This window comes from Lycorma delicatula, chromosome 8 (assembly GCF_047948215.1).
Source record: "Lycorma delicatula isolate Av1 chromosome 8, ASM4794821v1, whole genome shotgun sequence".
Classification (NCBI taxonomy): domain Eukaryota; kingdom Metazoa; phylum Arthropoda; class Insecta; order Hemiptera; family Fulgoridae; genus Lycorma; species Lycorma delicatula.
In genome coordinates, this window is record NC_134462.1 from 51,429,532 (window position 1) to 51,455,855 (window position 26,324).

At 29.1% G+C, this 26,324-nt stretch overlaps 1 protein-coding gene across 1 annotated transcript in view; it reads left to right on the forward strand.

The window, feature by feature from the left end:
* The first annotated feature begins 12,748 nt into the window (after window positions 1-12,748).
* Window positions 12,749-26,324, forward strand: part of Cralbp (Cellular retinaldehyde binding protein) — a 48,373-nt gene continuing 34,797 nt past the window's right edge. The window contains exon 1 of the mRNA XM_075373142.1: window positions 12,749-12,844. The gene's annotated coding sequence lies outside the window, so the exon portion shown is untranslated. The remainder of the gene's footprint in view (window positions 12,845-26,324) is intronic.

Here is a 26,324-nt window from a genome sequence, read left to right on the forward strand (position 1 = left end):
TAGCGAATGTTGGCAGGCAAAAGATTTTGCCTTGATTCCGTTAATATTACTATTTTTTGTAATATTAAATTGTAATTCTTCGAACCCAAATTAAGGGGTAATTTTAGTGGTTTTATATAAAATATTACCTGAAATATTTCAAAAAATTATTCCCAGAACTGTGTTTTTAGTAGTTTTCGAAAAATATGGGGTAAAAGACAAAAGAATAGGGTTGAAAACAGATTATTTTATGCTTTGCGTAAAACAACTTTGTTAGATAAGAAATAAACACATAAAAATTTTAAATAAATTAGAAACAAAGTTTCTAATTTAATAAATTAGAAACAAAATAATGAAAAGCCAGATAAAGCAATACTATATAATAAAGCAATTTATTAAGCTAATTAAAAATTAATTTTATTTAAATTTTTTGATTTTATTGTTTATGTTTGTTATTTTTTTAGAATGTTTTATTCTTTTGCTTTGTAAAATGAAAATTTTGTTTCTTTTAATACCCAGTTAAAATCCGTCACATTTTGATATATTTAGATGATAGTAAACTCCGAAATTCTTGCGTTTTGTTTTAGTTTCTGTGGACTTTATTTTTACTCAGAATAAAATTGTCTACAAGTTTTGCTTAAAACTTTAATGCGTTCTACACCCATTAAATAAAGTTATATTACGCCAGAATATAAAAATATTTGTTTTACAATCTCAATCTTTTGTATTTTACCCAGATTTCTAAAAAAAAACTACTAAAAAAACCGTCCTGGGATCTATTTTTTTTTCTATTTTTTAGATCACCATTAAATTTACTCCTTAATTTACGTACCAAAAATTGGAGAAATCAATATGAAATCTTTCGCCAGCCGAAACTTGCTGACGAAAATGAAAACCAATGTTTATATGAACTTTCTTCTTTATTTTCATCAGTAGAACACGTCCTGAAAGTTTGTTGCATTCTTCGTGGATCATCTGTATTAATATATGTAAATCAATCTTTTTCCTCCTTCATCTTACCGAGACTAATCTAACTCGTTTTTACATATTTAGTATTATAAAGTAAACTCGATTTATCTTTGTGCCAGTGTTATTTAAGAACAAGAATAAAGTTCTCTCTGTTAAAGATAATGAAAATTATCGGGAAGGGTTAGAGAAAAACATGTTGCAAGTACAATTGTTAATTGAAGATAATCGAGTCTAATCACGTAAGATAGTCAACATTGACTGCAGGGTAGCTGAGAAGAGTCCTTGACACCATATAATGACTTGGAACAAGATTATAAAAGAAATCGAAGTTGCTACAGCTGTTGAATAACGAAACATGAAACTGATATAAATGAATAGTTTAACTATATGAACTATAAGACGTACTGAGAAAAATCGTTAACTATCTTAATATAACAATTTTTACGGTGCTACATCACTACTAATCTACCAATATTTGCAATCGCTTAATGATTATAGAGGGAAGTTTGAAAAAACATGAAAATTAACAATAATTAAACATGGAAATATTTTTATTACTTTTTTTTGAAGAAGAAGAAAGTAAGATTAAATGGAATTTTATTGCAAATTGTATCTTATTATAATCCTTATTATTAAATTTCATTTTAACTGTATGTTACCGAATTGTAGTCTTTACTTGCTTAAATGTTTTAGTTTTTATAACATACTGGTGTATATGATGTCTTAATATCTAAGGTAACACTTAATATCTTTTAATATAATTTGTACTTTTAGGTAGATTTCATAAGAAAGCTACCTAATGTAATGGGTACCATGATTCGACTTCCGGAAAGTTTCGCCATATCTTCGCGTTTCACATCCCCCAGACACCAAAACCGCCGTCAGTTCAAATGTCTATATATATTTATATTTAATTTTCTTTTGAACACGATAACTTCTGTAATTTTGTGCCAATTACTTTCAAATTGATACATAAAATATAACGACTTAAAATCTCTGCCGAGTTCCTTAATGGTTAAAATCGGACCATGGGGGTGGAAATGGGGGAACTTTTTTGAAAAAACAAAATATCGCTATAACTTTCTTATTAACTGAAATATTAAATTCATTTAAAGTTCCTACTATTCTTTGGATAAGGGCCTAAAACCTATCTAAAACCTATCTGGTAAAGTTTTTTGCTACCAACCATTGGCCCAGGGGATGGAAAAAAAATCGGGTTTCGAAGACAAAAAAATCGTACCTCCCTTAATAGGCAGGCACAGTATCGAATCGGTTTAAAGTGGTCGTTACTCCTTTAAACATTACCTAAAACATTTTTCTGAAACAAATTTTGATATGACCAACCCTTACGGCAAGGGGTGACCAAAATATTGCGGGAATTGTAAGAAGATGGAGCTTGTATGCTAAACATATGAAACTTGTTTCACATGCAACCATTGTCGTATTGAGTGAATTTGAATTTTTTCTTAACTTTAAGGTGGAAATTTTTTTATCCCCTACTTAGCACCGGTGAAATCTCTCTTCGTCTTCCGACATGCCGAAAGGGATTTTTTTATTTATTTTTTTATTCGTTATACTGTTTATTTATTTAATAATTTTATTTCGCATAATAAAAACATTGAATAACATACAATTAAATAAATAAAAATAACTCTAAATATTTTTTCCTTTCCTAATACCACAGCTCTAGAGAGATACGCTGTAAGAAGGAAAGTATGGTAATCAATCAAAAATGGGGTATGGATTTTTTCATTTCTCGATATTTCATGACCTAGGGACACATACGTTGGAGTATTTGAAGCTTAATAATTATCTTTGACTGGATCAATAGATTTTTATGAAATTTGACACAGAGACTAGTGTAGAGTATATAATGCAATTTGCTAGTAAAAGTTTCGGTTCAATATCTTCAAGGGATGGGATTGATAGTTTCTTTGGAGTCAATTATCTCAAAATGTTTCACACATAACTCCACTTTATATCAAACTCAGAACATGCTTACAAGCTTATCACATAACATTTTAAAAAAAATCTGTTAAGTTAATAATTCAGAGTAGTAGGACCAACCTCCGTGGCGCGAGTGGTAGCGGCTGGTCCTTTCATCCGGGGGTCTCGGGTTTGAATCCCGGTCAGGTCGGCATTTTCACACGCTACAAAATTGCCATTTCATCTCATCCTCTGAAGCAATACCTAGCGATGGTCCCGGAGGCTAAAAGATAATATCAGTGCAAAAGGATCAAAAAGATAATACTTTGGGGTAATATTGGGTGTGGAAGGGGGGAGAGCCGATCAATGTTTAAAATTATGAATTTTTTTAATTTTCTTCTATTTAACATAAAAAACGCAAACTAATCAACAAAATTTCTTGGGATGTATTTTTGAGGATAGATCAGTAGAAAAAAGTTAAAAATATATCGATTTTTTATGTATAACTGTTTTATGTATCATTATTTTTCCATTGTGTAAAAATAATTAACCCATGGCAGAAAAGTATAATAACTTTAGTATAAGTATAATAATTAAACCAGATTACTTTCATCTTGGTTTTAAAAACTTTTCTGATTTATTCCCTAATTAATTCGTAAAATCGAAGGTTTACTTTATTAACTCAGATTAGCTCACTATAAAAAAACCAACGGGATATATACCCTCTAATTTATTCCAGAACATTTATTTACGTGCTCATTTTATATATATATATATATCTACATAGTTACAAAAATTACTACTTTAGGGTGTGTGCAATTTTTGTCCACCATCTTGGATTCGCCATATTGAATCAAACTTTTACAGAAAGGTGGATAAGTGATACAGGATTTTTAATGTAAAATTTTACGAGAAAAACGATACCGAAAACAATTTTTTTTTTAACACCTTTGTTTCCAAATAAGAAGCAATCAAATTTACAAAAATGTAAAATTACAGCAGCAATAAAACGTGGTAAAACGCTCCTAATAACCTTTTTTATTTTGTATTACCTTCAGAATTACACCCAATAACAAACTTTAAACAGTTAATGTTGGAATTAATGACCCAAACACTAATAATACCAGCTTTCATAATTATAATACAGTATAACTAATAATTAGCAACATTAATCTAATTAGTTGACACTAGGTCAACTAATATTATTTATTTATTTTAATGATCATAATATTTAATTTTCAAATTTAGTTAAAAGTTTTCGTTCCTAAATTATTTAATACTTAATTTTTATTTTACTTTTTTTTTGTTTTATATAATTTTGATTTTTAAAAAAATATTAAAGAATTTAAATAATTTTGAACTTTAAAAAACATATTAAAAATTTATAGTAGTAAATTAGGTGTTACTTTACAATGTACGAGTAATTTGTATTATATTACAAAAATGCTAGGTATTTTTCATTTTGGCTTCTTACTTCAACATACAAGTATAGTATTTGATTGTTTCTAAATTAATTGTACTGAAAAATTAGGTTGTAGTGGTTCAAATCTTTATTCTCTAGTGCAAATTTTATTATTATTATTATTACCTTCGTTTATTCATTTAGTTTTATCAAATTATAATGCATGCTTCAAGTAGTAGGAGCGATATAATTACCTGCCAGGTCTCTTATCTCCACATCTATCTCGTTAGATTATTATTTTTGGGGCTAATTAAAGCATAATGTATACAAAAAACCTGCAAATATTGACAACTTGAAAAAGCGTATAATTGATGAATCTGCACGTACACATTAAACATGATAAAACAAACGGATATTAATTAGCCCGCTGATAGAGTATTCGTTCTCAAAGTGAGCGACAACGCCCCCTTATGGGCACTGAAGGCCTTCAGGGGGGCAGTAGAAGGCCCACAGAAAATTGGGGGCCGTTCAGGCAGTCTAGGAAGGCGATGAATGATAAAAAAATTCAAACAGATGTTTTCCTGATATTTCAAACCAAAATTAAATATCTACTATACTATAAAAAAAATTAAAGGGACACCTATATTTTATAATCAAAACAATTATTGTATTCAAACTACTTTAACTTTGCAACCAAGAGGTTTAGAAAGCCGAATAAAAAAACATTGAAGCCTGAATACGCAACTTTTTGACAGTATACTTCATATTTCAAAAATCACCAAATTTAAGAAGAAAAAAACGAGAAAAAAGTTTAAAAAAATTGAAAATATTTCTTCATGTTTGATCAGCGCATGGGGGAAGCAAAATTTTTTCATTAAACTGCATTAAATTCGTTTAAAATCTTAAGACTTTAGCTTTAATTTCCTTTTTTAGTATGTTTCTCTACGATTTTTCTGAACCGATATATTCCACTTTAAAGAGAAAATGCCACTTTTATCTTTAATTCTTCATATCTCCCGATCTAAGCATCGTATTGATAAAAATAAATATGGAAATTTAAGGGTTTTGATCTAGCTTTAATGACAAATTGTGAAGTCTTTAATGTAGCGTTGCATTTTTTGGCTTTTGTTCATTTTGTGACGAGGTATTGAATTTTTTAAAGATTGAGACTGTAACATGTATCACCTGCTTTCATCTTAACCCAAGATCATGTTATAGTCTCAGTCATTAAAGATTGTTATTTCTTTGAAACAGTCTCAGTCATTAAAGATTGTAATTTCTTTGAAAGCAGTTTTAATAAAAATACTCCCAAATATGATTTAATATGCGTTTTAATTGCTCTCATTTAAAATGTAAGTTTCAACTCAGAAATAGGATATGCCACGTTTAAAGACAATAATTGCAATTGCTGTTTTTAAGAGTGCATCTTAAAAACAGGAATTGCAATTATTATTTTTAACAGTTGGAAAAGTTAAAAATTGTGGGGTGCTAGAAAATTTTCATTCTCAATGTGGGCGGAGGGCGAAAAGGTTTGAGAATCAATGCTGTAGAATAAAACCATTTTGAACATTTATTTTAGAATGCTATACTTTCAAAAATTATTGTTTTGAGTAATTTACCAAAAATATTTAACTAAATTTTAAAATTAACTATTGTGATAATTAAAGTACATAATACCTCAGTTGGCCTAGCCATTTAATTTGTAGTAGTGTTGCTAATTATTATTGTGAAGTCTATTATTATTAGTGTTTGGGCCATTAATCCTACAATGTCTGTTTAATGTTTGTTATTGGATGTATTTCTGAAGATAATTCAAAATAAAATAATATTACAGGGGTTTTACCTGTCGTTTTATTACTAGCGCGATTTTTGCAACTTCGATTGCTTATAACTTGAAAATTAAGACATTTATCGACAAACGATTTTCGTCAATCAGATTTTCAATCTCTTAAATGTCACATAAAAATCATTTATCACATATTCCTTCCTATAAAGAAAAATTGATCCAATATGGCGGAAAAAATTTCAAAACTTACCACAAAGTACCTAATAATTTTGAAATTGTATAGATCTGCACTTGTTTCTACCTCCTAGTATCCCTCAATTTTGATATATCCAGCCGTTTCCGTACTTCAATATCACTCTGTATATATATATATATATATATATTTTTTTTTTTATCAAAATGGAAGTTTAAAAGCACCAGCTTATGTAAAAATGTATTATCTGTTTGAATGAAATAAATACGATTCATTTCAAAAAAATATTGTTTCTTGTTTAAATATTTATAATTTGTGATGCTAGAATCTTGTGTGGAGAACTGTGTGATGGGGTACGGTGTAGGAGGGTGTAGGCATTGACCTCACTCCCGAAAGCGGATCTGAGATAGGGTATGAGAGATAGGGTATGTTTTCATTACAGGCTTATTGGATTTGTAAATCTCTTGATTTTTAAGTAAATCAAGAGGACTTTGAGTAAATTGAATTGGAGGACAGAATTGTCGTTGTTGCGATCAACATTTGTTGGTATGAGAATAATATTTTTGAAATTTAAAAACTCAATTAAGTAGCGATCTGAGTGCATAGTCTAATTGAAGTTAGATACATGAAGAGTTTTGTTGAAATTTTCGTGTTAGAAAAGACGCGGGGATCGTGCTTCCATGAATCGGTTATTTTGATAGTTGAGGGTTGTAAGTTATGGTAGGTGGTCATGGTTGGAAGAGACCATGACATGGTCTGCCGAGACATTTACATCGGTTGGATCGGCTGACAGAGGCGAAACTGATGACTGTGCCGTGCTATCAAATTTAGAGGATCTAAAAAATGATCTCCGGTAAAGTCGATCAGGACTTGGAACGGAGGGGGTTGTGTGGCGACCGGGATCGTCACAAGGCGAGTATCTTTCCTTACGGGGAGATATATATATATATATATATATAATGAGAAATGAAGATATCTGTAGAAAACCTTTTTCGAACATCAAATATGCTTAATTTCAATGAATGTTGATCTTTCTTTAAATTTTTGAAACTTTTTCAGAATTATTTCCCTCTGAAAATAAATTTACATCAAAAGCTGTCATTTGTAGAATACTACCTGGAAAACGTATAGCTGTTTCTTTCTTTTCATTCAGGTCAATCACGTTGGGAAATATTATTTTAGGCTTGGCTTTTACAGAATTAAATAAATTACGTTGTACTATCCTGTCCTTTCTTCTTATAATTATACTCAATGATCGGTGTAATTTAAGAAAAAAATGTTTTCTCAAAAATAATTTTTGATCTTTAATGTTAATATATCATTAATATTTTGATCTTCAATAAATATTAATTTAATCTCTTGTTTACCTAATTACATTTATCTTTGTATAATGAAAGATAAAATTTGAATATAGAACCAGGATAACATCAAAAAAATTTTATCGATAGTGTTTAAATTTTTGTTTTTTGATTTATGTACGCGCAATACGTTAATGAATAAATGTAAAACTTTGCATAGTTAATAAAATAAAAACAGTGTCTACTAGTATAAAACAGTCCACTTTTGAAGTAGGTCATCTTTATGATCAGATTGTGAAATTTTTGCGGTTATCCTTGATCTTTTGCATTTATAAAAAAATTAAAGCTGACCATTCAGTCATCTCGATTAATATGTATTTTTTTTTTTTTAATCGCGTAATTCTAAAATTTTTTTTATAAAAAATAAGTTTTCGTCATACCAACATTTCGTCACTGTATCTCGTCATTCCACCACTGTTTCTTTCAGGATGTTTTTTTTTAGAATTAATTAATTAATATGACTAAAATATTATGATTAATATAAAAATAAAAGCCCATTAAATTTACAACTTTTTTTAAAAAAAAAAAAAACCTTTAATTTTTTTTTTAAGTTACATCTGGCTGGAATAATCTTTTGACACAACAATCTGTAAGTAAGAAAAGTATTTTTTCCTTATCTAAATTTAGGATTAACAATGATTAAAATTTCATGGAGTGATTTGATTCTTTGCGTTTATGTAGTTAGTCTGATTAGTTTTTCTCAAATGGTAACGTGAAATATTTTTAACTGAAAAGTTTTATTTTTATAAAGAAATTGTGAAAACTACATTTTTTTAAATAAAATATTTAAATCTAATAACGCAATTTTGAAATTTTTTTCTTTATTGTATACGAAGAAGTTTTTCCAATAATTCTGTAGGGATTACTTGCAGAAATTGTAAATAAATAAAAGATAGTATACCTAACATCAAATCTATTAAAAATTTATAAGAATTACGACATAAAATGTTTTTGAGACATACAGATTCTTTAGTGAAATAAGCTATTAACTATAAATATCAACTTTTGTTAAATTTTTTGTCATGATAAATTTTTCCACCATAAAAATTTTATAAAGTAAACATTAAAAGGGATTAAAAGGTTTTATTAATTATCAATGGTTCTCTCCGTATAACTGTTTTTTTTTTTATTTATACTTTCTAAAAAAGAACTTTTCCTTTTCTAGGATGTAAAAACTGTTTATTAAAAAATAATAATAAATTAGCTGAATTTGTTTTAATCTTACTGTTACTTCTTGGTTTAACGTAATAAAATTTCCTTTTAAAAACCCTAAAGTCATGAAAATAATATATATATTAATTTGACCTACTGGATTAAAGAAACACGAAAAGAAATGGAAACACTGGAGGAAATGAAGTTACAGAAGACATCATACAAGATAGAGGAATCCAGCAAAATAATCGAGAAATTTAAAAACTACAAAGATAAAGATCACAAACCAAGCTCAACCAAGAAGTGAACTGACGAACAGAAGAGGAATCATAGTAAAAAGTTGAAAAAGGTTTGGAAGCAAAAAAGAACAAGCTGAACATCAAGCAAATTAAGAAAAACATTCATTTGGTCCAAAGAAGACCAAAACGAATATAAATGAATGAATATATATATATATATATATATATATATATATATATATATATATATATATATATATATATATATATTTTTAAATTTCGACGTATAATTATACTTACAAGAATTAATATACCTTATTTTTCCATTAACAACATAATGAATCTAAAGTTTGTATGTACCTTTAAAGTCGAAATATAAAAAAATAATTGAATTTTCTGAAATTTTTACTTTTTTGAAATCAGTTTTATTAAGTTCTTTATTCCAAAATATTAAACTTGAATTTTTATTTTAATATGAATAATTCTACAAAAAAATTCTTTCACTTGGAAATATTTTGTTCGTAAAAAGAAATTTTTTAAGGTGGAAAATCTTGATAAAAATTATAAAATATATAAAAAAGAGACGTTAAATAAAAATTAATGAAGCGGAACGGGCAAATATATCAGGGGATGTTTTATCATTCTATTTATTGCACATCATGGACATATTTCTCTTGCGGGGAGGTGTAAATAGGTTTTTATTTTTAGTTTAATTTTAAGATGGACGGAGTTTGAGACTACTTTCCAATTCTTTGTAGATCGACTTTGTAAAATCGTTCTTATCCGGGTTATTCCTTGAGAGATTAGCAAGATATATGCGTCCTCTCAATCCCATCCTGTCGCATTCCTAAAATCCCATCCGGTCGGTCTACTGAAAATCTTTTTCGATGTTAGTACTTTTCTACCTGGCAGGAATGCGCCTGAAGGGGCCCTTGTTTTGTGGAAGGTCCACTAAAGGTAGTCCCTTTCAGTAGAGTGTCGCGTATACTATCTGTAGGCCTGACTACTCGTATTAATTCTAAGATAAAGGAAGGAAAGACAAATGTGCATGAAATTAAACCATTTAGAATTTGGGAGTATATATTATTTTTTTTACCTTATATCTTCGCATTAGTTTACATTAATTTTTGAATGAATATCAAAATACGTTCCAACTAAATTATAATTTTGATTCAATAATATAATAAGCAATGATGATTATAAATATAGAATGTTTAATTTTTATATTATCTTTGTGGAATATGTAATTCGTTAAAAAAATAATAATTTTCCTCTTACATTATCTTAAAGGAACTTACTGAAGGAACTACTACAGGAACTTCGTCTTCTTTTTTTCTGTTTAGCCTCCGGATCACCGTAAGGTATTACTTCAGAGGATGAATGTAAATGAAGTGTAGTCATATACAGTCTCAGATCGACTACTCCTGAGGTGTGTGGTTAATTGAAACCCAACCATCAAAGAACACCGGTATTCACAATCTAATATTCTAATCCGTATAAAAGTAGCTGCTTTTACGTGGATTTGAACCTTAGAACTCTCGACTTCGAAATCAGCTGATTTGCGATGAAGAGTTCACCATTAGATTAATCCGATGGAATAGTCTAGTAGTGAAGTTTATAATAAAGTTCTACGTTCTTTTGAAATCGTTTAAAAAACAAATCACTATATATATGTAAATTGCCATAACCATACTTGTTATAGATGACCTTTCTTTTCTTTTTCCTGTTTAGCCTCCGGTAATAACCGTTCAGATAATACTTCAGAGGATGAATGAGGATGATATGTATGAGTTAAAATGAAGTTTAGTCTTGTACAGTCTCAGTTCGACCATTCCTGAGATATGTGGTTAATTGAAACCCAACCACCAAAGAACACCGGTATCCACGATCTAGTATTCAAATCCGTGTAAAAATAACTGACTTTACTAGGACTTGAACGCTGGAATTCTCGACTACCAAATCAGCTGATTTGGGAAGACGCGTTCACCACTAGACCAACCCGGTGGTTGATGACCTACATGAATCACATGTCACTCCCAAGAATCATCAATAATCGCATGATAAACTTAGCAGGATAAGGAGGAATGATGTAGTTTCCCAATGCCTTTTTCATTGAGCCAAATGTACTATTGCATATCATCAAACTAAGACTATAAAAATGAAATTATTATTCAAATATTTAAAGCCACACCTTTATTCTGTTCATCATAAATGCTAGCTCTTAACGAAAATCGTTACTTTTAGAGAAATTAGTTCTGACTAGTATCTCTTTTATCTCACTTTTTTCTACGTACGTTACTTCCATAAGAAAGACTGGGACACGAAGTTTAAAGGAAAAGATTAGTATGATTTTTTTTACTTTCCCGTCCAGATAGCGCTGTAGCTCTAGAAGGAAAAGTATTGTAATCGGTCCAATTTGGGAATATGCGGTCTTCACCGGATCTTGGCATTTTGACACCTACGGAACCCAAGAAACAGGATGGAAATTTTCCGGATGTTAATGTTCGTATGTTCGTGTCCGTGTTCGATATTGGCCTTTAAATCATCTTATATTTCCAGAACTACTGGACCGATTTTGACCAAACTTTGTCAGATTACTTCTATATATGGGGCATTGATGCCATTAAATTTTCAACATAAAATGTCACGGAGTTGAGGCTATAGAGCAAATCTCAGTATCTCAAGATTTCTCCTAATTAAGATCATATTTTTCTTAGGCACATTTGTTAACGTTTAAAAACTAACATTATTTGCAAAAAAGATCATTAAGAAATCACACTCCCACCCGAAAAAAATGTTGTTTTGCTCGTCTCCTATGTTGTAATGCGGTAGAATTAAATAAATGAATAATATTTAAAAGTTTAAAAAATAACTCGGTCCGGCTGAGTCTCGAACTCGATCGCCAGGTGACTCGGTACTTGGTGCGTTAAGCCTAACGGCTACACCAGTCTGCCGACCGTAAAAGCGAGTACTGTTTACTGCTTCAATTTAGTAGGGAGAGAGAAACTATCCTACTATAACCCAATTAAAAGAATTACATTGTTGACATTTTGTATTTTCTCATTAAAATAATTGCTTTACAAAAAATAAAACCTTTCATATTATTTGTGTATCATTGTTCAAGTTGCATTACGTAAAGTCATTATAAATAAAAATTTCGTAATTTTTAATCATTTAGTCCTTTTTTTTATATGACTTTATTAATTATAAAGAAATAGTGTAAGGATAAAATGTTCTTATTACACACTCGCGTCCGCACACAATTATTATTATTTTATTGCAGTATTTCAACGTGAAAGTTTAATTGACTTTAAAGTTGAATTCATTATTAAAATTAAATAAGGTATGTATAATTACATCAATAAAATTTTCTGATACAATAAACTGTATTATTTTTATAACCATTGATATTTAATTAATTATTGTTAATTGATTAATTAATAGTTTTTTGTGTTTTTAGTTTACAGTTCATTTATTCAATTAACACTTTTATATTTATTTGCTTTATTAATTCAGTATTTAAATATCACTTCCTTATTAATTACACATTCCTTAATAATAATAATAATTATTATTATTATTATTATTGTGTAATAAAAATAATTGTACTAACTCAATTATATATTTTGTATATCTTTTTTCTACTGTATAATTAATAATTAATGATTATGAAACTATATATATAGCTTATGTAAATAAATTATATATTATTTTAGTTTCTTTTGATTTATTTAACAGATATTAATTATAGTAGGAATATATAAGGAATAATGTATTATTTGATTGGCAATAAACTATAATTTAGTCTAATTCTACTTCAGTTGCAAAGATTATCTATAAGTAAGTAGATTTTACTATATAAATTATTAATATAATACTATACATTAGTTAATAAGCCTGACTAAATGTAGTAATTTTAATGATTTGAATTATTATTTAGAAAGAATTAAGTGAGGTAGTATATATATATATATATATATATATATATATATATGCATAGTGTTCCGGACGTATTAGCCGAACTTCAGAAACTGATTCAGGACGTCAAAATGAACAAAAAAGTTCATATCGACAACAGTTCTATTTTGCTTTTTTTCCTTCTGGACACCACTTTGTAATTTTCAAAAAAAAATCTGATGTGGACACCATATGACTTCCTTGTACGCCTATTAAATTATATACACACTTTTTTCTTTCCTTTTTTTTTAATGAAAAGTACATAAAATTTTATTTCATTAAAATCTTCGGATATTATTTCATTTTTTGTAGTTTTTTTTACACAACTGCCTAAAACGGAGTGTCATGTATTTACGATGTATGTGTGTTTATTCCACCGTAGTAGCTCAACGACTGAACCGATTTAGATGTATGACCTCGCGTTGGAATCCTTACGTTACTGGGAATATATATGTATGTAGAGATTTGCCGGTTAATGCACAAACTTAATGAATTGATTTAATGAACTATGAACTGTAAGCCTCTATCACAGTGTGAGCTAGGTTTTTATTACTTTTATACGGTTTTAAATACTAGTTCGTGGATATCGGTGTTCGTTGGTGATTGGGTTTTAATTAATCACACATCTCAGGAACAGTCGACCTGAGATTGTACAAGACTACACTTAATTTACATTCATACATATCATCTTCATTCATCCTCTGAAGTAATATTTTACGGTGGTTCCGGAGGCTAAACAGAAAAATAAAAAGGCTTTATACTGAATGATTCGAATCAATTGAAAGAATATTATTACAAAAATGATAGAATTAAATTTACTTTAAATAAAATAATATTAAATAAATTTTAAAAATGTCTGTTTAATAATAATGGGATTTCCGCGAGGTTGCGTGTGAGCCTAGAGTGGTGAGGTGATGTGAGCACTTTGTGCAAGGTAAACCAATCATCACCATCAACTAATAATAAGAAGGTGACCCTAGGGCGCTATTTTGGGAGGATCAATGGGGTACTCTTATAATATCTTTTCAAGTAATCGTCCGATTTTCAAAATTCAAAAGGGGTATTAGCTAGGCTAGTATAATATAAAATCACGATGGAACCAAACCGGAACAAAAATTGACTGATGTGCTCAAAAATGGACCTTATTTAACGCTGCATAGAATAAGAATGTACTGTTTACAAAGCGATCTGTTAGTAGAAATTAATGTGAAAGCATATTCTTAAGTATACAGATATAGTAATTATACTATATACAAAATTGTCACCCGCACGCTCTTTAATTATTCTGTATTAATAATAATCCTACATTAAACAGAAATGTTTATCACCAATGAATTTTTTGGCAATCGTTTTTTTTTAGATTTTAATATTTAACTTTATTTTAAATAAATTATGAAATACTAAATAATTTATTTATAGGCTATTATCGAGGATATAAACAAATTCAAACTTCGTGAATTACAGAATAAAAACCTGCTTAATCAAATTCTAAAACTTTAAATAATCTAAAATAAATAATTTTATTATTACTAACATAATAAATTTTGGGAAGTAAAATAAGCAAATCTTAAAACAGTTGTGTTTAATAAAGTTAAGTAATCCGTTTATTCGACTGTCATTGTTTTAATATATGCCTACATCTTTAAAATGACCATGGTCTCTTTAACAACATTCTCAACTTAACACGTTACCCTTGTAAAAACGTGAGATTCACAACTGCACATCATCGGACATAGATACGTAATATTAATATAAATAGTTGAAAAGAAAAGATTAAATTAATCTATGATAAATATCAATATTATAATTTAGCAATAGCAAAAAACTACAATAATATTAATTAGTAGCAGTAAAAATAAATCTGTTTATATAAAACAGAAAGTTGTCAAAACGTAACATCATAAATTTTCTCACACAGCGAATTAATAAAAATCAAAAAATTGGTATAGTTATTCTTTTGAGAATTTTTAGAAAAATTAAGTAAAAATTATTTCGGTTAAAAATTAAAAAGCGGTTGAAAAAGGAAAGAAACATATCTCGCTCTAATTGTAGTACAACAGAATTGAATAATTCATCAGAATTATTAATTTCAGGAATACTCATATTTATATTTACTCAAAGTTTAGTAATCTCTAAAAAAAGAAAAATAAGTTTTAATAATTACAATAATATTTTTTGTTGTAAAATGCAATTTCATCGAACACAAAATCCGGACTTTCTTTATTACAAAACGAAAATGAATTTCGTACGTGTACTTTGGTTATTAAATAAATTTTACTCATTCTTGATGAAAACAAAAATTATGTGTATATATATATATATATGTATTATATATATATATATATATATATATATATATATATATATATATATATATATGTATTATTATATATATATATATTCGTAATTTATTTTGTTGTGAAATAATACGCATCCAATACCATAATCGATAAGTTTTAACTCTGATAATAAGGTAATTATGTAACAATCAGTTGCGTTTTAAACACAATAAAAATTCCATTCAATATTCCCATTCACAAGCTTTACAATAATTTATATAGTGTTTATTCATCTCAAAAAAGTAAATAAATGAAATTTGTAATGCTTATAAGTATATATTTTTTTTTTGATTGCTTATTGATTTATTAAAACCCCTAGTTTTGATATTAGTTGGATCCTTAATTATATTAACTGATCATTTGTAAATAATATAATTATTAAAGTGATGTAATAATAAAAATGTTAGCATCTTATTCAGTTAATTCTGGGTTTGTTTCTTGCTAAGGATTTAGCAATATTAATGATCCAAATAATGTTATTATAATTGAGTTCCTTTTTTTGTAATTAATAAATAAATAAATAAAGATATATTGTTAAATCAGTTAATTGTTAAAAAAACATATAGACCATTATATAAATATGTACTGTTTTCTTTCTGAGTATGTTATGAATAATTTATGTTTTAATAACTGCCAATTTAAGTAAATGCTTTTTTTAAATCTAAAAACTATTATTTTTTCGTACGTTATTTACATAAAATCTTTTATTTAAATATTTCTAGGAAGATTCGATGTTAAATTACGTACCAATATAATAATTAAATCGATCATAATTTATGGTATGGAACAAGTTTTATTTTAACAATTTAAAAAAAATAATATTAAAAATAAAAAGGAGAGTCCTTGGAAAAATAAACGGAATTAAAAGGACCTAAAAATTATAAATTAAGATTAGATAAATAAATTTATCATAATATCAATACAACAAAAAAAGACTGCAGAAAAAGAAAATTAAGATTTCTTGGACATAAGTTGACAATGAACGAATCTAGATTGAAAAAATCTATACTATTACATAATGACGCAGAGGGTTATTGTTTATTCGATATAATAAAAAAACTACTCGATCAACCGTAACCAAATTTTTACGCATGTTTCGTGGCATAACTGAGAAGATTTTTAGATATATTTTATCTCGAAAGAAGGAATATATATTACGTATATGTAGTAGTGGAAATTTGCAGGTTGAACCACAAACTTTAATGAATTGAATTAATTAACTGTGAGTCTCTATCTCTGTGTGAACTGGGTTTCACCTGAATTATTCGAATCAATCGCATGAATAATATTTCAAAAATAATGTAGTTAAACTTACGTTAAATAAAATCTATCTGTACTCTTATATAAAGATGAAGAGGGTTTTTGTTTATTCAGAATAAGCAAAAAATTACTCCATCAATCGCAGCCAAATTTTTATTCACATTTCTTAGCACAACTAAGAAGGTTTTTAGGTATATTTCATCTCGAAAAATCTCGAAGAACCAATCAATTAATTGCTTTCAATTTTCAGGAAGCGTTCTTATTATATCATGGAAGGTTTAAGCCATACTTGTTTAAGCATACGGAGGTCCTAGCTCCCTTGAAGGTTAAAATATAAATAATATTCATTATTTCTTCACGCCCAAGGAGGATAAAGTTGTAAATTAAAAGGGAGAAAAACATTAATTCTCTTATATTTCTGCCACCATGGCAAAGAAATAAGTTATGAATTTGTTGTCATCAAAGGTGTGTGTAAGTTAGTTACCATAGCTATTATTATCCTGTCTTTTGTAATTTAGTTCTTTTTTTGTTTAGGTTTTTATAAAGCCTGAATACGTTATTTTTTCGGTATTATTCTCACAATCATGAGGATAACGAACAGTGCGGGTGTCCAGGGGGCATAGACGTTTGGGTAGACGGGAATGACGACCGAAGCAGGTGTCCAAGGCGCCGTCCCCCTGCAACACGGGAATGGCGAGCGAAGCGAGAACTGCGACCCTGAGGAGGCCCCAAGGAGCCCCTGAGTTGGCTCCGAAGTTCGTCTGGGCCCTGACGGTTCAGGTTCCGGCCAGGGCCAGCTATTCTTTGATAAAATGTTAAAATACAAAAAAAAACATATCGGTTCCATCAAACAAATGAAAATGAAATGAAAAATTTCTATGTAACTCAGGAAAATTTCTTATCCAGAAATGAGTTTATAAAGTTCTACAATTTGAATATATCTATGGAACAGTTAAATTCCAGTTACAGGAAATTTACTGAAAATATAAGATCAAATCAGAACACATGAAGAAATTCTGGGAAGAAAGATTACTAAAAAAAAAAAATTTGTTTGATCATTTGACGGTCTCCTCGCATAAAAAATAGAAATAAATAAATAAATTTTATTAATTTGTTTACTAAATTATTCTTTAAAAAAAAATAATAGTTCCCAATTAAAATAATTATTAAAAAAATAAACGGCGTAACTGTACAATCAAAACATTTATTTACTTTCAAATGTTAACAAATTTAAAAATAAAAATCACTTTTGTTTGGATGTGACAATATTTTTATCTTCTTTTAATGATATATTATGCAAAGTAGCAAATGAAAGTATTTCTTATGTAAAAATGTTTAAGATATTCTCTTTGATAATCAAAGAGGGAACGGTTATTTATATTACAAATTCACAACACTGTGACAAAACAATTATCTTATTCATGTGAGATAATACGCTTGGAAAAATATTGTCTCAGACGGTCATACCGAAAGAATAATAAAAGAATAAAAACAAAGAATTTTGTTTCACGCAAAGATACGATGTAAAATTAAACAAAGGTAGTTATTATTAGCATTAATTTACAAAATATTATCTTTTCGTACGTTATTTACGTAAAATGTTATACATAAATATTTCAAGGAAGATTCGATATTAAATTGCTTCTTCAATAAAGTTTGAAGGAAAACAAATAATTAATATTTTTGCGTAGTACATCTTTAATAGAAGTTTTATAAGTACACTTAATTAATTTCATTTAAGTTTACAAGTTACTTTCGATTTTTATTTTCCCAACACTTTTAACAAAAAATAGAAATATATTGGTATCAGTTAAAAAATGAACCCCCTCCTGCAGCATTTCGGTATTTTTGATAATTCAAAAAGTCCATGAATTGGATAATACAAATATATTTGTTACAAAATTATGTCTGAATATTAAGATACTACTGTATGTTGACTTATTGCGTTTGTATTTCATAAATGTTTAATAATATTCATGAAATATGTTGGAAAATAAGATTACGCATCTAAAACCCATTTGAAAATAAAATTTTTATTTTTAAGCTGTTCAATTTAAACCTGATATTCATTTCGATGGCTAAAAAATCTTTTGCAGTAGATAGTACAGAAAAAAGAGGCATAAAAAAATTAAAATAAAAACAAAGAATAATAAATAATATTAATTGTTAAATAAACATAAGACAGTCAAGATGTCCGGAAGAGGTATGCAGCAAAGACCTGAGTTAAAAATCACTAATGTAAACGTTTACTGAGTCATTTACATCGGTTGCATCCCAACCGAAGCCTGTTTTATTACTGTGAAGTGTAATCAGTTAGAGGGTCTGAAGACGACTCCCATTAAAGCCCATCAGGGCTATGAACGGGGGGGGGGGGTGACAATTGGAGCGTCACAAAGTGGGTGTCTTCCCTTACGGGGGTTGGAATGTTAAATAAACAGCATTTCGAATCGTTAAAAAATAATTTTTTTAACCGAAATTTAAGAATTAGCCCGGCTAAAGATAATCTGAAATAAAAACTTTTATTTAGTCATCCTAAATAGAGAAATGCTGAATAGGTGTGTGGTCAGTGGTTTAAATATTTTAAAGTACTCTAGGAATAAATTAATTGTTTAACAGCTGATCTTCGAAGCTGAAGATTCTGAGGTTCAAATCCTAGTAAACGTTAGCTGCTTTTATACGGATTTAAATACTAGACAGTGGATACCGGTATACTTTGGTAGTTGAGGTTCAGTTAACCATACTTCTCAGGAATGCTCGGCCCGAGTCTGCACTTCATTTACAAGTCATACTTATCATCCACATCTTACTGGGCCGGGTAGGGTTGCTTATTGTTTACTAGTTGAACAGATTACGAAAAAAACTTTAGAATAAGAATTAAAAAAATATATAAATAACGGTTATAGTTCTAGGCAATCCCAGTAAACTTAATCAGAAATCATTTAAATTCCCAAATTCCCTGCCAGTGCATGCCTGTTTTATAGGTTGGTTATAATTATCTCAAGAAATATAAAGGTAGCATGAACCTTAAATCAATTAAAAAGATAATCCCAGCCCATAAAATATTATGGAGGGAACATCAATTTAATAATTTCATGGTTGAAAGTAAAGGATTTTTAAAAAATTAAAAATTCAAACGTACCATATCAGTCCCATATGGTCCTCATATTCTGCTATATATCGTATACCATTATGGTACAAATCGGTACCGTGCAGGTCCCATATCGTTATTCAACAATAAACTTTCTTATTCACTATTGATAAAGTAAGATTCCCTATTGTTATTATTAAGATAAATAACTATTACATTTTCTGCTAAGATCACTATATTTTCTATGTCGAATACTGCTTATCTTTCTTAGCTTCATTCTTTTATCATTTCTTGACACGTTTCGAAATCATTCCATTGTCAAGAGGAATTACTGACACCTTTTTAATCGGGAAGAGTGTTGGAGGTACTGGCAAAATCCTGATCAAGTATGTTTTTTTTTTTTTGTTTTTTTAACCTCCGGGACCATCGTTAGGTATTGCTTCAGAGGATGATATGAATGATTTGTAGCGTATGTGAAAATGCCATGGTTGACCGGGGGATTCAAACCCGGGACCTACGGATGAAATACCGAGGCGCTACCACTCGCGCCACGGAGGCCGGCAATGAACCATGTTCTTTTTTTTTAACCTCCAGGACCACTGTTAGGTATTGCTTGAGATGAATGACAAGTAGCGTGTGAAAATACCATGCCTGACTGGGATTCGAACCCGGGATCTTCTTTCTTCTTTTTCCGTTTAGCCTTCGGAACCATCGTAAGGTATTACTTTAGAGGATAATATCTTTGAATGTGAATGAAGTATACAGTCTTGTACGGTCTCAGGTCGACCACACCTGAGAAGTGTGATTAATTGAAACCCAACCACAAAAGAACACCGGTATCCACAGTCTAGTATTCAAATTCATATAAAAGTAACTGCCTTTACTAGGATTTGAACCCTAGAACTCTCGACTTCGAAATAACCTGATTTGCGATGATGAGTTAACCATTACACCAACCCGGTGGGTTTCGAGACCATGATCTGGGTGAATCGAAGTTTACGACTAGTTTGAAATAAACATACTATTAGATATATATATATATATATTGCATTATTTTAATTATTATTCTTATCTCGTTCTAATACTTCTATTATTGGATAGTTTTAATACTGATATAATAGAATGTTTTCCCATTCATGGTTATTTTAATTGCGGTCTAATTCAACTTCTTGATATTGTATTAGTAGTTTACTCAAGGATGACATGGATAACGTGTTTTAACCATTCAGTTCAATAATAACTTAACATTTATATTATGAAACCATCGTAGGTCAGGAGAAACTAACCTTATATATATATATATATAAAAAAATTTATTTTAATACGTAAAATCAACAAATTATGAGTTACTATACTATATTATTCCCAATAGAATTAGTACAATAAAGGCTTTAATAGCTTTTGTTAATTTACTAGTGTTTATACTAATTTTTCTTTACTATTAAAAAAAAAGTGTATTTATTATAATTTTCTTAGGCTATTAGAGTTATTTTATCATGTTTTTTTTTTCTTATAACTTGTTTTTAACAATAGAGTTATTTTAACATATTGTAGCTTATTAACTTACATTTACGATCGAAATCGTTAGCCAAATTTAAAAGTTCAATTCGGATTGTTTAAAACGACAAATTTGTTAATTTTTTTTATTTTTATTATAAAAATAATGTTAAAAATACTAGTTTTGTATTTTATTTTACAAGTATTATTTATTTTGTCAGTTAACGTTTATTATTATTATTTATTCATATAATTCGTACACTGTTTTCTTCGTTGATATTCAAGATGATTGCTTAACAATTGAAATGGCAATATACTTTTAGATTTTAGGTAATATTTGTTTTTAAACGATTTTGAACGTTTTCTTGTTTTTTAAGTTATTTTACTAATTGTTGAAAATTCCTTATTTTGTATTTAAAAACAAAATAATTCTCATAATAAAAATTTATTTTTCCATTCAGCTATTGTAATATTTATTGTCTTCCGACATTTGGCTGGTTTGATGCAGCTCTCCAAGATTCCCTATTAGTGCCAATCGTTTTATTTTGGTATATCGCCTACATCCTTCATCACTAACAACTTTTTTTTACGTAAACCAAACGTTGCCTGCCTATACAATTTTTCCCTTCTATCTTTTTTCTTTCTTTTTCTGTTTAGCCTCTGGAAATTACCGTTCAATTATTATTACTTCAGAGGATGAATGAGGATGATACGTCTTGTACAGTCTCTGTTCGACCATTCCTGAGATGTGTGGTTAATTGAAACCCAACCACCAAAGAACACCGGTATCCACGATTTAGTATTCAAATCCTTATAAAAGTAACTGCCTTTTTACTAGGACTTGAACGCTGGAACTCTAGACTTCCAAATCAGCTGATTTGGGAAGACGTGTTCACCGCTAGACCAACCCGGTGGGAATTTCCTATCTACCTGTCCCTCCAGTATCAATGCGATTATTCCAGGATGTCTTAAGATGTGGCCTATAAGTCTATCTCTTCTTTTAGTTATATTTCTCCAAATGCTTCTTTCTTCATCAATTTGCTCAAACATCTCTTCATTTGTCACTTTACCACCCATCTGATTTTTAACATTCTCCTATAGTACCACATTTCGAAAGCTTCAAATCTTTTCTTCTCAGGTACTCCTATCGTCCAAGTTTCACTTCAATATAAAGCTACGCTCCAAACAAAACTTCCAAAAATGCTTTCCTGATGTTTAAATTAATTTTTGAAGTAAGCAAATTATATTTGTGACTGAAAGCTCGTTTCGCCTGTGCTATTCGGCTTTTTATATCGCTCCTGCTTCGTCCATCTTTAGTAATTCTACTTCCCAAATAATAAAATATTCCTACCTCCACACTCTTTTCTCGTCCTATTTTTATATTCAGCGGTCTATCTAATTTATTGCTGCTACATTTCATTACTTTCGTTTTGTTCTTGTTTCATGCGGTACTTCGAAGAACTTCATCCATGTCATTCATTGTTTCTTCTAAATCTTATTTACTCCCGCCTAGAATTACAATCAGCAAATCGTAGCATCTTTATTTTTTCATCTTTCACTACTCCAGATCTAAATTGTTTTTTAACATGATTAACTGCTAGTTCTATGTAAAGATTAAAAAGTAACAGCAAAAGGGGACATCCTTGTTGGACTCCCTTTTTTGTTACTGCTTCTTTCTTATGCTCTTTGATTATTACTGTTGCAGTTTGGTTCCTGTAAATTTTAGCAATTGTTCTTCTATCTTTATACTTGAACCCTAAACTTTTTAAAATGCTGAACATTTTATTCCAGTCTACATTATCAAATGCCTTTTCTTAGTCTATAAATGCTATGTATGTTAGTTTTTTATTTTAATCTTCCTTCTACTATTAATCTGAGTGCTAAAATTGCTTCCCTTTCCCTATACTTTTCCTGAAACTAAATTGGTCTTCTCCTAACACTTCTTCCACTCTTCTCTCAATTCTTCTTTACAGAATTCTAGTTAGGATTTTTGATGTATGAGTAGTTAAGCTAATTGTTCTGTATTCATCACATTTTTCTGCCTTCTTTGGTATCATGACAACAACATTTTTTGAAGTCTGATGGAACTTCTCCTTTTTGTAAATATTACACACCAGTTTATATAATTTATCTATTGCTTCCTCACTTGCACGGCACAGTAATTCTGCAGGTATCGCGTCTATCCCAGGAGCCTTTCCGTCATTCAAATTCTTTAATGCTCTATTAAATTCAGATCTCAGTATTGTATCTCTCTTTTCATCCTCTTCGACTTCTTCTTCTTTCTTTATAACACCAGTTTCTAATTCATTTCCTCCATATAACTCTTCAATATATTGCACTCACCTATCAGCCCTTTCTTTCATATGAACTTTCGATGTACCATCTTTATTAAACACATTATTAGATTTTAACATATGAAGCACAAAATTCTCCTTAACTTTCCTGTATGCTCTACCTATTTTACCAGTGATCGTTTCTCTTTCCACTTCTGAACACTTTTCTTTAATCCACTTTTCTTATAGTAATTAGCACTTCCTGTTTACAGTATTTCTTGATTGCTGATAGTTCCTTTACCTTCTACATCACTAGTATTCTTATATTTTCTACATTCATCTATCAGCTGCAATGCATCCTTTGATATCCAAGATTTTCTATCAGTTCTCTTTGTTCTGCCTAAGTACACTTCCTGATTTAAAGTTTTCCTTTTTAACATTCTCCTTTTTTTCTTCTATATTTTCTAACTTATCTCTTTTCCTCAGACCTCTTGCGATGTCCTTCTCAAAAATCTTCCTTAATTCCTCTTCCTTAAGCTTCTCTAAATTTCACCGATTCATCTGACACCTTTTCTTTAGGTTTTTAAACCCCAATCTACATTTCATTATCAATAAATTATGGTCGCTATCAATTTCTGCTCTTGGATGAGCTTTGCAGTCGACGAGTTGATCTCTAAATCTTTGTTTAACCATGACATAATCTGCCTGATACCTAGTAGTACTGCCCGGCTTTTTCCATGAGTATATTCTTCTATTATGATTTTTAAACTGGGTATTGGCAATTACTAAATTATACTCATACAAAACTCAATAAGTCCCTTCTTTCATTCCTTTTGCCCAGCTCGTATTCACTCACAATATTTCCTTCCTTGCCTTTTCCAATGCTTGCGTAACAATCTCCAACTATTATTAAATTTCATCCCCTTTTATGTGTTTAATTGCTCTGTCAATTTCTTCATATACACACTCTAACTCATCATCAATGTGATACTTGTAGGCATATAGACATTAACAATTGTTGGCTTAGGTTTTGATTTTATCCTGATTACAATGATTCTTTGCTAAGCTTTTTGAAATACTCTACTCTCTTCCCTATCTTCTTGTTCACTATGAAACCTACTCCTGCCTGTCCTTTATTTGACACTGAACTAATTATTCTAAAATTATCTGATCAAAAGTCATTTTCCTTTTCCCACCAAACCTCACTAATTCCTACTAGATTTACTTTTAACTTATCCATTTCCCTCTTTAAATTTTCTAACCTACCAACCTTTTTCAGACTTCTAACATTCCATGCTCAGACTCGTAGAATGTTATTCGTTTATTTTTTAGTGACATCTTCCTCATCAGTTCCTAACCACAGATATCTGAATGGAGGACTAGTTTACCTCCAGAACATTTTACAAAGGAAGGTGCCTCCATCTTTGTTACATGAAAATGCAGAGAGCTACATTTTCTTGGAAAAAAAATAGCTGCAGTTTTCCATTGCTTTCAGCTGCACAGTACTCAGATGATTGAGTGACATTGATATGGCTGTTTTAAGTCTTCCTGATCTACACCCTTAACAGCTACTGAAAGAGCTGCTGCCCTGTTCAGGAATAAATATGTTCTGTCAGGAATCAATACAATATATTGTAAATATAAAACAAATTAATAGCTATTGAAAATAATACTCTACTACTTCATAGCATAAAATTAATTCGTATTAACATTTAATAATTAATTCAATGCTAATAAACGACCATTTCTTCATTATGTAATCTTGACATTTACATCAAAATCTGAATGTGACCGATTATTACAATAATAGATCAGTATGACATTGTATAGTTGGTTATTTTATTTCAACTGAATTCAATTATATTTGCGATTTAAAATATTAAATAATGTGAATTTGTGAAGTTGATTGCTACACACAAAAGTTACTGATAAAGTGATATTACTTAATAAAAAAAAAAAAAAAAGGTATTTATCTTTTTGTAAACAACTTTATTTTTCGAAAATACTTTCAATTTGATGTTACTAATGATACTTTCTTACAAGAAAATGTTATAGTTAAACGAAGAAGAAATTAAATAATCTTACATGTTGAGTGAAATATGGAGAAATATCACGGAATGTCGTTGCATGATTTTAATCACCATGATCCATCAGTCGAATAGGTGAGAGTAATCAATTACATACACGGGAAACAGTTAATCCTCACATTGTTATTACATAATCTAAAATGAAAACCTTTTAAAAATAATGTTTAGGCTTCGATAAGTTTAAAACAAATTGTTTACACACGCGCGCATCACATATATATGTTACGGTAAATTTGAATAATCCGGTGAATTTGGTTAATCGCTTCCAATGTTGGAGAATTTAATAAATATAAAGCAATTTATTAAACATACCGGTCATTTTACATACTCTCCATATTAACATATTTTACATATTAAAATAACAACTCGAGTATAAGCAGTAATTACTCAATTTATTGTTTAAATAATCAAAACATTACTATTAATTATTCGAGGTTAGCCAGCTAAGAGAGCGTAGTTTATTCTAACGAAACATAGCACACGCTCGCTAACCTCATCTAATTAATGTTAAATATAAAAATTATATATGTTATTCCCAAAAATTGGAGGCGATTAATCAAATTTACCGGTAATTATGCATAATCACCGGATTAATCAAATTTAACGCAACATGTACGAGTACATTATATCAAATTGAATTGAAAACTTGATTTATGAATAGAATTAAATAGCGTCTTCGTTATTACTTAACCAAATGAGTAAAAAATATGAATTCCACCAAAACCTTATTATTTATTTAAGTAATATTTAATTGAAGAAAATGAAACAAAGTGAATTTAATTTGATGTAAATTGAATAATTAATTTAATTAAATATTTA